This window comes from Bos mutus, chromosome 15 (genome assembly GCF_027580195.1).
Source record: "Bos mutus isolate GX-2022 chromosome 15, NWIPB_WYAK_1.1, whole genome shotgun sequence".
Lineage (NCBI taxonomy): Eukaryota > Metazoa > Chordata > Mammalia > Artiodactyla > Bovidae > Bos > Bos mutus.
The window spans coordinates 39210364-39226956 of record NC_091631.1 but is presented as its reverse complement, the minus strand read 5'-3'; the positions used below and the strand labels follow the sequence as shown (position 1 = coordinate 39226956).

Sequence of the window (16593 nt, the reverse complement as noted above, 5' to 3'; positions counted from 1 at the left end):
CCAAAAGAACCCCCTGAGACAGCCTCCTCGCAGACCATGAACCAGAGGAGGACAGCCTGAGACGAGCTGAGGCTGCACAACACGCCCAGACCACAGGAAGAGCTAGTGGTCATCTTGAGCCGAGAGGTCCAGAGGTATCAAGGGACCCTGGCTCCGACTCTGGGCACACAATGGCCCCTGCTGAAGAGCGCTATCCTTAGACTGACACGCCAAGATCCAAGACTGAGATGAGAAAGGGTAGGGGGTGGGGGAAGCCTGGAGTTTTAGGAAAGGATATTTAGATAATTTCAATGCCATCCACCCCCCTGGTTGGCCTGGAGCACTGGAAACTCTGGCAGGTGAGACCACTGAACTGCACCTATGAGGGCACTCTGGGGACACCTGAAAGCAGTCCCAGAGCCCTCTGGGAACTGAGAGCACGTGATGTCAAGGAGTGTCCATGCCTTTCTGTGATAGGATACTTGACAGTTGGTGGAGAATTACGATAGATTTGGCATAACTAGATCCAAAAAGGCATCTGGCTAGAGGTCAGGAAAGCAAAAGGCAGAGACTGAAGCAGGGGTCCCCAAGCAAGCCGATGAAAGATCATGTCAGGAGGGGAGGACTCTAGCAGAGGGTTCTCTGCTAATAAGCATTTGACTGGCAACTTGGGCAATGCTAGGGAAAGCACATTAAACAGGATCCTGAAAAAGCTCAAGGGAAAGGGTTGCATAGAATTTAACACACTGAAATTTAACAGAAACGTTTGTTCTGAATCAGATTGGAGGAGGCTTGCACTTAAATTCTAAAGAACATGTTAAGGACAGAGGAGAAGCAGTTTAGCAATACCCCATGTTAAAAAGATCTGGTCAGGAGAATTCCATGGCGGTCTAGTGATCAGGACTATGCAGTGGGTACAGGTTTGATTCTGGGTTAGAGAACTAAGATTCCGTAAGTCATGTGGTACAGCCAAAAAAAAAAAGATTTTGTCAGGAGTAATATCAGTGAGTCAAAAATGTAAAGTAGTTGCCAGAAAAACTGATGCAATCTTGGGCTGCATTAAAAGAAATAGAATGGCCTGAATTAGGGAGGGGATACCTGCCTTCCTCTGCTGTGGTCACACCACACCATGAATATGATAGCTGGTCTGGGCACTAGCCTTGCTGTATTAGAAGGATACAGACAAAAATGGAGTTTGTTCAGAGAAGAACCACAGGAAAACACCCGAACCCACAGCAAGGGTTGTAAATCTGGAAGAAAACTCAGGAGAGGACAAGAGGGCTGTCTTTAAGTATCATATTTTACTTATTAGGAGATGTGCATTTGTTTCAGTTACAGAATGTCTGAAAGCAGAATTATCTTATAATACCCTAGCATCTAACAGTCTCTAGGCCAGAGTGCAGCTGTGGCATAGTTGTCATTGCCTCATTGCCACTACCATATGGAAATTTGACTATTATTCCCCGTGACATGTCTGGACAACTGCAACCCTCAAACTTCAGGAGCCAGAACATTCAAGGACCATTTGAGGAAGAAATGTGAGTCCTAGAAAAAAGAATTCCAAAGACAATAGAGATTAAGAAATACATTACCACTTCACCAGAAATATAATATGTCAAAAAAAAAAAAGAACACTTTGATAACTCTGAGTCAAAAAGTGATTTGAGAGATTTGGATTCCAAAAGTGAAGACATTTTCAAAATGCTGTAACTAATTTCTTTTCCTTTTTATGTGGATGCAAGAGTGATATGGACAAAAAACTTATATCTAAAATCTAAGAGAATTCTTTCAGTAAATATAAACATTTTAAGTGATAACAAAGCATTGTTCTTCAGTTTAACTGGAAGTACTTTCTATTTCTTACAGGTTCGTAAGAGAATGGTATATCTTACAATCAACAATATCACAGATTTGATTTAAAAGACAGTGTCTGGGGACTTTCTTGGTGGTCCAATGGCTAAGACTCTGCAATCACAATGCAGGGGCCCAGGTTCAATCCCTGGTCAGGAAACTAGATCCCACATGCTGCAACCAAGAGTTCATGTGCCACTAAAGATTCTGTATGCAACAACTAAAAAAGATTGCACGTGCCACAACTGAAAAAAAAAAAATCCTCTAGCTGCAATGAAGACCTGATGCTGCTGCTAAGTCGCTTCAGTCGTGTCCGACTCTGTGCAACCCCATAGACGGCAGCCCACCAGGCCCCGCCGTCCCTGGGATTCTCCAGGCAAGGACCCTGGAGTGGGTTGCCATTTCCTTCTCCACAGCCAAATAAATATATATATAAAAAAAGTATCTGAAGAGCTTTCAAATGGGAGAGAGACTAGAGTATCGTTCTCTATGATTCCAAGGAGGAAGATCTAGGCCCAGATGCCAGAAGCTATAGGGAGCCAGGAGGGGGTATAGAAGGCTCTGTCCAAAGATGGAATGGGTCACCTCTGAGGCAAAACCCAGGCTGGACCACACTGGGGAAACCAAGCACCCATGTGACAGCTCTGTGGTCCCAAGGTCTGACAGAGAAAACTCACCACAAAGAGAAAGGCAACCCGTCTTTCTTTGTTACCCACCTACGTGCTTAGCTCAGTTATTCTCTTAAAAAGTCACCACTTAAAAGCCATTTAGGAAACAGCACTGAATGGGGGATCTGAAGCAGAGTGGAACATGGCCCGCAACTGTGTTCTCAGACTCCGGTGGGCCAGCCGGGGGCCACCTACATGCCTGCTATGTGCCAGGCGTGTGACAGGTGTGCTACATACCCTGCCCAGTTAATCCTCACAGCCCGCTGTGAGACAAGCACTGTCACCCCCATCTTACAGAAGAGAAACCTGACACTCAGAGAAAGTCAGTGGCTTTACCAAGGTGTTACTGCCACTCTGAAAGCCATGGTCAGTCCGTGACAACATGCTTCAAATACAGGGACCTCCAAAAGTTTTGACTGGCAGAATGAATGGAGTGCTCAGCTGAGCAATCAATGAATGAACCAACTTGGCCTCATACTGGCAGCACAGATGCTAGGAGAACAAAGAAAGAGGAAAGCTGTCTCAGCGTTCCATCCCCACCCTCTATCAGAAGCTCCCACAAGCACAAAACTCATGCCATTTGCTCGCTGCTGAAGCAATTTATTCCAACACATAAAGCAACGGTGTTTCTGAGACATCTATGGCAGAGAACAGGTGCCAGCAGCTCTGCTCAAATGTCAAAGCTGTAAGCACACCAGGTTGCCATGCCTCCCACCTGCCAGGTTAACACTGGAGCGGGCAGAAGCTGAGCTCAGCTTTTGTCCCCTCCCAGGGCCAGGGTGTCCAGAGGGCTGGAGATTCAGCCAACTCCCCGCCCTATATGATCCAGTTGCCTGGAGACATCCAGTCCAGTTCCAGGCTGGCCGGCCAGCAGGCCCAGGCTTCCTCCTCCACTGGGGAGAACAACTCAAAGTGGGCACCAGATACCAGAGCAGCACCTGCCTGAAGGGGATAGTCAGGGGCTTATGAGACCATAGAAGAGGAGAATCAAGTCATTTCTGATGATGACCCACAGTGCGCTGTGAGCAGGTGACATCTGTAGAAATGATTCCAGTAAAGGAGGAGGGGATCATGGAGGTCCTTGCCCATGCCAGCTGTGCTGCCTCAGCCATGTGCAGGCATGTAACACCTTCTCTTAATTCATGGGTACCCACTTCCAGGGGTTCAGCACCCATGACTCCTCTATGCATCCCCCTCAGGCTGACCCTGAGGGAGGAGACCTCCTGTAGTAATGGTGGTGAAAAGTAAGGGCAATTCTATTGTTCTACAGCAGATAGAGCCACCGAAGCACAGAACAGGCACACTGGGGGCACAGAAAGTGATAGATGTCCCATATTCTAAGACCCTAACTGAGGCATTCCAAATGGGCTGCCTTCCTGATCAACTGAAAGACGGGGGTTGCCCATACTGACCCCTTCACACAGAAGACGGTGAGGCAAAAGCACAGACAAGGCCTTAGTCGGGCCCAGACTTAAGCACCCCTCGACCCTTCTGTTCCCCAACCCCCACCACCTTCTGGTCAGAGTACCTGTTCAGCACATGGAGGGCAGCGCAGACCTCCTAAGAGATTCCCACCCCTGATTCTCACATAGGCTTATCTTGCACAACCTGATCTGCCTGAAGGAGCACTCTGACCATCCCTCTCCAATAGTTCCCACTGACTGCAGGGTTAGGGCCATACTCACCCCTCTCACCAGTACTTAAGGCTAGCCTGATTCTAGCCTCAGCTTCCACAGTTCCCCCAGGCAACCCCCACATTTCTACCACGTGACATCCTGAACATACCCTTATGTTTCCACATCTCTTTGCGCTCTACCTCTCCCCATCTCTGCCTATGAAATCCTATCTTTCAAGGCCCATCTCAATGACCAACTGCCACCTCCTCCAGGAGGTCTCCCCTGACTCCCTCACACTGCGACTGTCTAATGCAACATTCCAAACTCTTATCTTGATGTGTGGGCATCTATGGGCTTGTCTAAGGCACCTCCCTCCACATGTTAGATGAAAGCTCTGCTTCTGTCATTCAGCAGAGTACCCCCTCGGCGTGGCAGCTGAATACCAAGCCCTAAGGAGCGTAGGTCACCATGCTCCATGCCAGCCCAGACAGCACCCTATTTACAGTCCTTTCTGACTCCCTCCTCTACCTACTTCAAGCTGACTCATTCCCCATTCTCTCGAGGTTTAGCTCTCACCTGACAGTTAATTGGAGATAAACTAATCAATATAATATCTTTCGCAGTTAAATTCTGTATTTTTAACAAAGGCCCTTTGGAGACAAGGGCTGAAGACAAAGGTGGGAATTTTAGGCCCCAGAACTCTGGGGGCAGTAGTTCTGATAAGGGAAGATGTTGCACCAAACCACTGTGCAAGCCAGTGCTACCAGGGTGCTAAATTGTTTCAGTCATGTCTGACTCTGCTAGCCTGTTAGACTGGAGCCTGCCAGGCTCCTCCGTCCATGGGATTCTCCAGGCAAGAATACTGGAGTGGGTCACCACACCCTCCTCCAAGGGATCTTCCCTACCCAAAGATTGAACACTTATCTCTTGTGTCTCCTGCATTGGCAGACAGGATCTTTACCACTAGTGCCACCTAGGAAGTCCCAGTTCAAAGCACAAGAGACCTGCTAGAAAGGGGAGATACAGCTTGGTGCTGCAAAAGGGAAGGCCAGATCCAAGTCTGCTGCCTGAGCCTGGTCACAGGCTCACAGCCTGACAGAAACGGAGGATGGAGAACAGATTCTGACCTGGCTAGGTGACTTTGAGCCAGGAACCACACGTTCTGGCCTCCACTCAGTATCAGGAAACCTTGATACTTCCCCGCCAGTTCAATGGTTAACACTCCATGATTCCACTGAAGGGGGTGTGGTTTCCCTCCCTGGTTGGGGAACTAAGATCCCACATGCTGCAAAGTACAGCCAAAAAAACTCAATTAAACAAAAATACAAGAAGCCTCTGAGCCTCAGTTTCCCCACAGGTTAAAAAAAACAACAACAAGGTGGCAGGAGTGAGAACTAGGTGATCTCAGAGGTCCCTTCCAATCTGACATCTCAAGTTTCTGTGACTCATAGTCTCTACTCGCCCTCCCTCCTGAGAGGTCAGTATCATTTGAAACGACCTGCTTCCACTCCCCCCTTACCTTGAGCCCCACCGGAGTCCAAAGGGAAAGCTAAGGCTAAAGATCTCCCAGCCAATCAGCAGGCAGCAGGCAGGCCCCTCTCAGCGTAGGGAGAAGGAAGGGGCAGAAGTGGGGGAAGATGCTGGTTTCTATGGACATACACATGCTACTCTCTCTCACTCCATTTGTCCCAACCCAGAAAGACAGTCAGCTGATTGCCTTTGCTCCCTGACCTACCTTTTTAAGAGATTACCACTGCCTGCCAAATGTAAGTGCTGCCCTAAAATCAGGACATATAAGGTCTCTCTGTTTGGATCTGAAGGGTTTCAAATGGGTAGAGTGAGCATGATGAAGAACGAAACTTGGAGGCAATCTAGGCCGTGGTGTGCAGACCTGCCAATTAAAGTTCTTTAAAAATAGCCTCTTTCTTCTCTTATGCTGAAGATAAAGATGAAGTTTCAGCAATAAACAGACATCTGCTGGAGCTTCTGAAGAAGATTAGAGCATAAACACCCCCAGAGAACAGCCATAAACAGCCCAGAGCTTTCTCCAGGCACCTGCAGCCTCCTGCTCACCAACAGTAGGGGAGAGGTGAGGGGATGAAAGGACAGAGGAAGAGGTGGTGTTCAGAGGCTGGGGTGGACACAGCAGGAAGAGGTGGTGGGGGAGAGCCCAACTTGGCAGAAAATGGAGAACTGGCTGCCATCTGCAGGGAAATAAAAGCTCAGGGATCCACCAAGAAAATTTCCAGGAAGTCATCCAGAGGATTCCATGCCAGTGTCATTCATTCTGAAAATGGGTCACTCATTACAAGTGGAAAAAAACTCACAGTTCTGAGTGCCTACCTAAGTGGGGCACTTCACAAATATTTTATTTCTACATCAATTCCCTGAGTTCAGTGTGATTACCTCCTTTTTTTTTTTTTTTACAGACTAAAACACTAGGGTTCGTTGATGCCCAAGGCCACATGGCTCCGATTCAAACCCAGGTCTGTCTTAGCACATTTGTTTGTCTTTGCCTCCATCACCTGCACCCAGAAAGTGCTCCTGAGAGTCTAAGTGACCAGACTCTCTGCACCCACAAATCCAACCAAAGGAGGGTCCTAAATGGGAGAGGTGACAAAGTAGGGTAGAAGGGCAGGAGTCAAGCCATGCCTGGCTAATTCAGATAACTGCTGAGTCTCAGCAGCCCCGCGGGTCCTTTGGTTTTCCAGCCTGGTGGCTTCCCAGCCTGAGAGAGGAATGAAGAGGGAAATAGGCACAAATATATGCCTAGACTATCTGGAAGGAGCCACAGGAGACTGGGGTCAGTAGTGCCGCTGAGGAAGAGAACTGAGGACTGGGGGACTGCTTTTCATTGAATTCTCTTCGTATTGAGTGAATATGTTACCACGCACCCATGTATGTGTGGAGTGAATAGCCTCATCTGTGTGGGGGGTGGTGAATGTCATGTATCCAGGTATGTGGGGGGGAGGCTGGGTGAGCATCACTATCTATGCATGTGTGTGTGGAGGTGAGTAGCATCACTTGTGTGGTATGTGTGTATGTGTATACATGGGGCGGGGGAGGGTGAGTACCGTCATCCATGCACGTGGTAGGGGAAGGATGAGTCTTTTTTTTTTTTGGCCGCATCATGCAGTTTGTGGGCTCTTAGTTCTCCCACCAGGGATTGAACCTGGGCCCTTGGCAATGAAAGTACAGAGTCCTAACCTCTAGACCACCAGGGAATTCCCATGGGTGAGTCATTTTTAAGAGAGCCTAAGATGTCAGGTACAAGGTAACAGACACACCCAAGCTGGAGATAGTGACCTGGACCAAGTAGGAAGTCCTGGGTCCCCTGGTCGCAGCAAGCCTGGAATCCAGAAGAAGCTTCTTATCTCCCTCACAATAGTAACTTGCTGCAAGCCCAGGCAGATGGCCAGAAGCTCTCTGAGCATGAACCCCTTGGTCTCCAAGGCTGCAACCAGTTGCATGAGCCCCCATGACATCCCCTTAGGAAACAGATTGACTGTATCCTCTTCTCGAGGGTCTGGAGAGAGGCTTCCCTGACTCCCCTGCTTAATCCTCTATTCTGTCCCTTTCTTCCACTATCGGATTTCTCACCCCTCCAAGCAGAGAGCTCCTGACTGTTATCATCTTTGTATTCCACTGTGCAAAAGCCCAGCCGTCCTGACATGCAGAGTCATCAGCGCCCCAACTTTACAGCAGCCGTGAACTCCACAGGCCGCACCTCAACCCCCCATGCTGCTCCCCTGAGATGAAGCTGTCCAACAGAAGGGTTCAGCAGCTCTACCAGGCCCCCAGCAGCTCTCCTTGGTGATCAGAACGTCCAAGTGACTTTGGCACTTCTTCATCCTCCCCTACACTTCATTCTCCTGGCCCTGGCACAAGTTAAACCCTGAGATCCTGCAACTCTTCACCATATACAGTCAGTTCTCAGATCAGTAGCCAAAGCCAACCATTCAAAGTCACCAGAGCCAAGAAGTAGTTTCCGCATCTTAACACATTGATACTACGGTGCAGGACAAGATGTTCTTAGACTCCCCCTCTGTCTCTGGGCTGGTTGGTTTCTGCACTGGGTGTGTCAGGAGCTCCAGCCTGCAAATGTTCCATTAAACCTGCTGTTGCAGCAGCTCAGGGATCAGGGACCGCCAGCCGACTCTTTGCTATCCTACCTTGTTGCCTTTAGAAAGGACATCAGCACTAGACATCCTCCACTGCACGGGAAAGGGAAAACCTGAGCCCCAAACCAGCAGGAAACAAGTCCCTGCCTTGATCTCTGTATTCCCCAAAGAGAAAGCTGACCGAGCCTTGGAAGAAGTACAAGAGCGGCAAGGTCTCTGGATACCCCCAAGAAAAGGGGGGTTCAGGTGAGGAGGGACAGGAAGATTGCTCTGACTCTCAGGGGAGAGAAACACCAGCGCAAGTACAGAACACACTAAAATCCCAACCCTACAAACACCACACCATCCACACACAAACACACACAACTCACTGCCAGCCACCAGGGAGACACACGGGTTTTCCTAGGATAAACTGTAGTAATATTTAGAGCAATTGCATTTAAGAAACGATACAATACCTAGTACCAGACTTCCCCAGTGGCTCGGTGGTAAAGAATCCACCTGCAATGTAGGAGATGTGGGTTCGATCCCTGGGTTGGGAAGAACCCCTGGAGAAGGAAATGGCAACCAACTTCAGTATTCTTGCCCGGGAAACCCCTGGACAGAGGAGCCTGGCAGGCTAGAGTCCATGGGGTCTCAAAAGAGTCAGACATGACTTAGTGACTAAACAACAACCAGCATACCTGGTATTCACAAACGGCTCTTCCTCTGGGACACAGGGATGGACATTTTCTCAACAGCTGGCAGAGAAGGGAAGGATCTCAAAAATCACACTCCACTGTGACCCAGCCCTGAGATGAAGGTTTGTTTGTGACTAGAAGGCCCATGTCCCCGTCACCCCCACTAACTCTGAGTTCAGAGACCAGATGATCAGGGCTTGAGAAGGAGGAGCCTTATCAGTGCAGAGCAGCTGTGTTTTCTACCTCAGAGGAGGTGGCAGGGAGAAAAACAGAAAATGGTGAAGGGAGGGGTCAGGGCCCCCCGAAGTGAGGTGAGTGGGGCATCTGGCCATCAGGCACTTTCCCAAGGGGACAAGACAGGCCGTCTGAGCCTGAAGCTTTGCCCTGCCTTTTTCTTAACCCACTATGTTATTCTGTCCTCTTTTGATATCTCCAACTCCCTGAATAAAAAAAATCAAAATCAAGAGCCTACCATGAGAAAGATTTCATTCTGAGGAAACCAGAATGAAATTCTCATGAAAGAAAGTGAGGTGGTACAATGAGAAAGAGGGTCAGGCTGTGTGGATTCCACAGCTTCCTGTCTCCGCAGCTCCAGCTTTGTTAGGTATGGGAATTCCCTGGTGGTTGGCACTTTCGCTGTACAGGTCTGGGTTCCATCTCTGGTCAGGGAGCTAAGATCCTGCAAACTACACGGTGAGGCCAAACATTAAAAAATGTAAATAAAAACACAGATATATTCTTTAAAATAATGTCAAAAAATAAAATAGGCAAATATCAAAATCCCAATGGGTATAGGAACCTATCCACACATAAAACTGGACAGAGTGCATGTATAACCTTGTTTACCTACACAAATCAGTTGAAGGAAGTTCTCTTTTTTAAGAGGAAAAATATCCCCAATATTTTGATTTTCCATTAGAACAATAAAACATTTTTATTATAAAAATTTTAGAAAAATGCTGAGAAATATACAGGAAAAAATTAACTCTATCTCCACCATACAGAGAGAAAAACAACATTCTCTTATACTTAATGACTAGTGGAAAAGCCTGTTTATGTTGAGGAGGAGGAGGAGGAAAAGAAAAAAGCCTCCTCATTTAGGGGCTATCTACAGAGAAGGGTCTTTGCTGGTGGGTCAGAAGATGGCTATCAGAGAGCCCAGCACCTTGGAGAGATCTGACAAGGAATCCAGGTGTGAAGCTTGTTATCTGGGGAGGGAACACACCTCATCCTTCTCACTGAGCCTCTGGTCTCCTTCATTAGGATGCCTACAAAGGTGCCGATGGTGATACTATCTCTTCACCATAAATTCAGACCAGACACTGAAAGGTTATAAGTGTATGTTTTCTGTCATGGTCTGTCAGTTGCAGATGGATAATGATTTGAGAAGAGCCCACACCTTGCCCAGGTATGAGGCCAGATAGAGAAGGCTCCCGAAGGCACAAGGCAAGAATCTTACACTGCCCAGAGAGAGGTAGACAGCATTCTCTGGGCAGCCCAAGGCCAAATGCCGGACTCCTAATGTGGTAATGCCTGTGGCTGCATAAGTCAGTATTCAGAGCTTGGGCAGAAATGATCTCAGTCCCTGTCAGCCCCACGTGTGATTTGCAGAGGCCAGTTGCTGATCAGGGCACCTCGGCAGCTGCCTGGGCTCCCCACACGGCAAACCACAGCGCCAGAGAGCACGGCAAATAGTTCTATTGTTTTAGGATGTTTACAGGCTGACACTTGCAGAGGAAATATCCACACTCGAGCAAGTCATCTTTTTTTAAAAAAAAAAAAACCTCTTAGCTAAACACACGCACGGGCCGTCATACAAACCCACCACAGGATTCATTCATTCAATATGCATTTCCTGAGTGGCTGCAACATCACTGGGCAGATGCTCACCACGCCCCTGCCCCATTCCAGGGACAGCACTGGGGATCCAACAGAGCACAAAAGCAGACTTAAGCATCACAGGGTTCGCTGTTCAGTGGGAGATTTAAAAACGGAGGGTAACGGAAAACGGCTGGATAAAAGCAGAAGTGCCGCAGAGGGGGTGGTGCTCCAGACTAAAGTAGGCGTAAAAGGACTAACGACCAAATGTACCACACAGACTTTGTTTGGATCGTGATTTGAACAAACTCATGAGGAAGGTCACTTCATCTGAATATATACAGATGAGACCAAAGAGTTACTGTTGATTCTGCTACATGCAATAATAGTGATGTGGTCATGAAAGAACCTTCTTTTTAAAATAGATAGGGAAGAAAAAAAGAGAAAGAGAGAGATGAAGCCAGCCTGGCATGATCTTGGTTGCTGAAGCTGGATAATGAGTATTTGGGGCTCATTATACTATTCTATTTTTGTGCTTGAAAATATCAATAATTGGTGGGGGGAGGGGGGGAGGGACTACACTGCGCAGTTTGTGGGATCTTAGTTTTCTGACCAGGGATAGAACCCAGGCCCTTGCAGTAAAGTGCCCAGTCCTAACCACTGGACCTCCATAAATATGCCATGTTTATGAGCGTTTTAAATGCCATTTCATAGTGGGGTGGAAAAAGAAATGTTCACAAATAATTACAACATAAGCTGGGGAATCATAAGCACAACAGAGGGCTGTACACACCAAGCCTCCAAAGTTCAGAAGATGGCCACAGTTTTTTCCTGTTTCTCTCAGTGTTGAATTTACCACACAGACCTCATTCATGCAGATGGAGAACAGAATCCTAGTTTGGTCACTCACTAGGCTTATAATTGGAGGTAAGTCCCTGAACCTCAGTTTCCTAATCTGTAAAATGGGAATAACCTTATATACTTCTTCAGAGGGCTACCGTGAGAATCAAATGATTATAAAGAATGAAAAATCCCAGCATGATATACAGTGTTCCCTTTTCTGGTTCTTTAAACAACAGAGACTCTCTAGCCCTGGAAAAGCCTCAAAGATTGACAATGTTCAACCCAAATCTTCTTGCACCTAACCCCACTCCTCTTGGCAGAGATAAGGCTCTCCCCCAGGAAGGCAGGACCTCAGTAGTAGAGAGTGAAAGGAACAGGGCCCATGACTGGGAGGCACACCCAGATGGGTGTGGACGTGGGTGGAGAAAAGAGAGACACATCCCAATCACAGGCGGAGAGGGATTACTCAGTGCTCCTGTGCTCCTTAAAGTTCCTGGGAATAAGCTTCCAATGACCAAACCACAATCAGCCTTAGTCCATAAGCTGATTTATACTAAGGTGTAACTAATTGGTAATCACAATTTTCTTTAAGAAGAGAAGGATGAGCAGAAAGCCAGGCCTGGGCCTGAAGAAGGAAAGAGGCAGTGATTTCATTTTTTATAAACATAAACTCCAACTGTGGATCTCAGTCACCTTACAATCACAGCTAATGTACTTCAACATCTGCCCTCCCTCCTAAAAAAAAAAAAAAATAAAACTAGAATCGGCCCTAAAGTAGCTGCTGCTGCTACTAAGTCGCTTCAGTCATGTCCGACTCTGTGCGACCCCATAGACGGCAGCCCACCAGGCTCCACCATCCCTGGGATTCTCCAGGCAAGAGTACTGGAGTGGGTTGCCATTTCCTTCTCCAATGCATGAAAGTGAAAAGGGAAAGTGAAGTCGCTCAGTCGTATCCGACTCTTTGTGACCCCATGGACTGCAGCCCACCAGGCTCCTCCGTCCATGGGATTTTCCAGGCAAGAGTACTGGAGTGGGGTGCCAGATTATTGCAAATAACAGTCCTTCTAAATCATTGCAGAAGTCAGCTCTCAGAGGTAGGTTCAAGTCAACAGCGGCAGAGGCAGCCTTCCCCCTCAAATACCACCCAGACTCCAACAATCAACCCCTCCCCCTCACAGCATGACCAACACTTGCCATCATCCTTGAAGGACAGGGTGGGCAAGACATCTGCAGGTTGAACAACTTGGCTAACTTGGGTCAGTTCAAGTGCTCTGCTTAAAAAAAAAAAAAAGACAAAAACACCCAGGGGACTTCCCTGGCAGTCCAGTGATTAAGACTTCACCTTCCAAGGCAGTGTGTGCGGGTCTGATCCCTGGTCGGGGGGCTAAGATCCCACATGCCTTGTGGCCCAAAAAACTAAAACAAAACAAAAGCAATATTGTAACAAATTCAATAATGACTTTAAAAATGATCCACATCAAAATAAATAAATAATAAGAAGCACCCTCAGGATCTTTGGACAGAATCTTTTCAGAGGCCAGGAGCCTACAACACTCACTCTTCACAGCCATGGGTCAGCAGGAAGAGCTCTGGACCTGAGCTCTGGCAGTCTGTTTCAAATCCTGGCTATGCCACTTTCTATGTGACCTTGGGCACTTACCCTACCTGAGTCTGTTTCCCCATCTCTAAAATGAGGAGGGCAAACCTCTCAGAGGTTTTTAATTACCGTGAAATTGGCCACAAAAGTGCCACAAGCCAAGACTTAAGTGCCTAGCTTGCTCAGTAGGCACTTAATAGAACCATCTTCTCTCTATCTGAAGGACAGTTCTTACTGCAATAAGAGCTTCCACAGCATCATGTGTGGCTGCCCTGGAGACCTGAGCCCCCCTTGGGCCCCCTTCCCCTGGGAAAGGGACAGGAACAGATCTGGCCTGGAGACCCAGGGGACCCCGGTCTCAGAGCACCCAGGCAAGCAAACATCTCAGGGCCAACCAGCTGCTGACTTCTCCCACCAGGCCGCCCAGAAGGGAACTGGTTGGGACTTCATCCTTCAGGGACACCACCCAAGACTGTAGTGAGCAGGTGAGACTGACAGAAAGAGGTCCCCACACTGCTTAAGGTCCCATTAGGGCCCGATGTGCCTCCAAATAAAAGCTCTTTGGCTTCAGAATAAACAATGTGGAAGGAGACGCACGTTTACTCTGGTTTCAACACGCCTCCTCCCCATCCAGCAAAGGCCGTTCCTAGTTCTGCCGAAAGGCTGGCCTAGGATAAATTAACCCCACCTGCCCCGGCCTGAAAGTCAAGTTAGCGGGCACTTTTACCCGGGGCCGGTCCGCAAGGGCAAGCCCCGCGGGGGTGCTCCGGTGCCTGGGGGGCGTGCGTGCTGCTGGGGGAGCGAGGTTCAGAAAAAGACAGCTCCACAGCCCCTCGGGCCACCGTCCCAGACCCAATCCTACCCCGCAGGCGGCCAGGCCACCGACATTTGGCCCAACTTAACTTCCTGTTGTTAAGGGAGGGGAACCCTGCTAGGGTGTGGGGTGCGCCCAGCGAAACGCCGGGAAAGAACGTGACAGGCTGGGTGTCCAAATCGTGGGAAGGTAAGTTTGGGGATGATCTGCCCCGGTGGCAGGCGGTACTGCTGGCGCGTCGCTCCCACTCCATGGCGACGTTTGGGTATTTTCTAGGCTTAGAATGGAAGAATTTGGGTGTTGTGGGGCGGAGTAAGTGGTAGTCCGTGGTACTGCGTTCTAATGGATTCAGAGAGCTATAGGGGTACACCGGCCTCCCTGGGCAGCGCCACCTGCTCGCTGGGCGCCTCGCGGGGAGGGTCTGAGGCGGGAGATGCTGCCGCCGCACCTGACCCTCCCCGGCGCCAGCTAAGGCGCAGAGTCCAGGCTCGGCTACCAAGGTCCCCGCCCGCTCTTCCTGGAACCCCACTCTTCCCTTCCCTCCCGTTCCCCCCACCTCCTTACCGAGAGCGGCGCCGGCCGCCGAACCTCGAGTCCAGCCTCTATTCTCGCCCAGGGCCGCGGGCGCAGTGGTCGGGACCCGGAGGCCGCCTGCCGAACTGTGAGCGAGCTAGGCGTCCCCGCGCAGGCTTAGCCCGGCGAGCGCCTGCGGTTCTGCGCCTTGCGGCGGACAAGACCGGGAGACGCCCCCATCTGCGGCGAGACCAATGACAGGGCCACGGGCGGCGCGGCCCCGCCCCCAGGTGGAGGCCCGTAGCCAATGGCGGCGCGGCGCGGAGCCCACCCCCACCCCCGCTCTCCACCCGCCCCGCCCCTGGGGGGCCAGCTGTCACCGCGGCAGCCGCGGGCGCACGTGGGCTGTAGCCCGGCCCTAGAGTAGGGAGCAGCCCGGCGCTCCCACCGAGATCAGTGCAATTCTGAGACCAGCAGAGGGCCGATGGGGACAAGGCGTGGTGGTGCTGCTAGATGAAAACCCTGGTGCGGGTATCCAAATGTCAAGAGAGAGGCAAGGGCTGGGCTTCACGCTCCTTGGCCTAAGAAGCTGGAAAGCAACCCTCGGTGTCCCCTTTTGGACTTGGGGGAACGGCATACCAGTTCTAGTACCGGCCGTGGCCCTTCCTTCTTGCTTTGCTTCTTGATCACTCTGGGCTTCAGCAAACCCCTGCTAGCGGATAGGCCCTTCCCCTCACCTGGACTGGCCTTAGAATAAAACTGGTGGAAAGAGGCGGTGGTGCATATCACCTGTTCAGTTCAGTTCAGTCGCTCAGTAGTGTCCAACTCTTTGCGACCCTATGGACCGCATTGCACCAGGCCTCCCTGTCCAACACTGACTCCCGGAGTTAACTCAAACTCATGTCCATTGAGTCAGTGATGCCATCCAACCATCTCATCCTCTGCTGTCCCCTTCTCCTCCTGCCTTCAATCTTTCCCAGCATTAGTGTTTTTTCCAATGAGTCAGTTCTTTGCATCAGGTGGCCAAAGTATTGGAGTTTCAGCTTTAACATCAGTCCTTCCAATGAATATTCAGGGCTGATTTCCTTTAGGATGGATTGGTTGGTTCTCCTTGCAGTCCAAGGGACTCTTAAGAGTCTTCTCCAACACAACAGTTCAAAAGCATCAATTCTTTGGCACTCAGCTTTCTTTATAGTCCAACTCTCACATCCATACTTGACTACTGGAAAAACCATAGCTTTAATTAGACAGACCTTTGTCAGCAAAGTAATGTCTCTGCTTTTTAATATGCTGTCTAGGTTAGTCATAGCTTTTCTTCCATGGAGCAAATATTTTTTAATTTCATGGCTGCAGTCACCATCTACAGTGATTTTGGAGCCCCCCAAAATAAAATTTGTCACTGTTTCCATTGTTTCCCCATCTATTTGACATGAAGTGATGAGACCAGATGCCATGATCTTAGTTTTCTGAATGTTGAGTTTTAAGCCAATTTTTTCACTCTCCTCTTTCATTTTCATCAAGAAACTCTTTAGTTCTTCTTCGCTTTCTGCCATAAGGGTAGTGTTATCTGCATATCTGAGATTATTGATATTTCTCCCAGCAATCTTGATTCCAGCTTATACTTCATCCAGCCCAGCATTTTGCATGATGTACTCTGCATATAAGTTAAATAAGCAGGGTGACAATATACAGCCTTGATGTACTCCTTTCCTGATTTGGAACCAGTCTGTTTTTCTATGTCCAGTTCTAACTGTTGCTTCTTGACCTGCATGCAGATTTCTTAGGAGGCAGGTCAAGTGGTCTGGTACTCCCATTTCCAAAGTGTGGAAAAATTTTCTACACTTTGTTGTGATCCACACAGTCAAAGGCTTTGGCATAGTCAATAAAACATAAATAGATGTTTTCTGGAACTCTCTTGCTTTTTCGATAATCCAACGGATGTTGGCAATTTGATCTCTGGTTCCTCTTCCTTTTCTAAATCCAGCTTAAACATCTGAAAGTTCATGGTTCACGTATTGCTGAAGCCTGGCTTGGAGAATTTTGAGCATTCCTTTGCTAGCATGTGAGATGAGTGCAATCATGTGGTAATTTGA

The 16593-nt window shown here is 48.9% G+C and overlaps 1 protein-coding gene and 1 non-coding gene across 12 annotated transcripts in view; one reads left to right on the top strand and one right to left on the bottom strand.

Annotated features, from left to right (window-relative positions):
* MICAL2 (microtubule associated monooxygenase, calponin and LIM domain containing 2) overlaps positions 1-14721 on the bottom strand; it is a 244200-nt gene extending 229479 nt beyond the window's left edge. For 5 of the 11 annotated variants that reach the window (XM_070383932.1, XM_070383933.1, XM_070383935.1 and 2 more), the window contains exon 1: positions 14552-14721. The gene's annotated coding sequence lies outside the window, so the exon portion shown is untranslated. The remainder of the gene's footprint in view (positions 1-14551) is intronic. The other 6 variants (XM_070383937.1, XM_070383938.1, XM_070383939.1 and 3 more) reach the window with 4 other exon arrangements.
* Positions 1919-1990, top strand: TRNAV-CAC (transfer RNA valine (anticodon CAC)). Its single transcript has one exon. It is a non-coding gene; the product is annotated as a tRNA-Val (tRNA).
* Positions 14722-16593: the final 1872 nt, after the last annotated feature.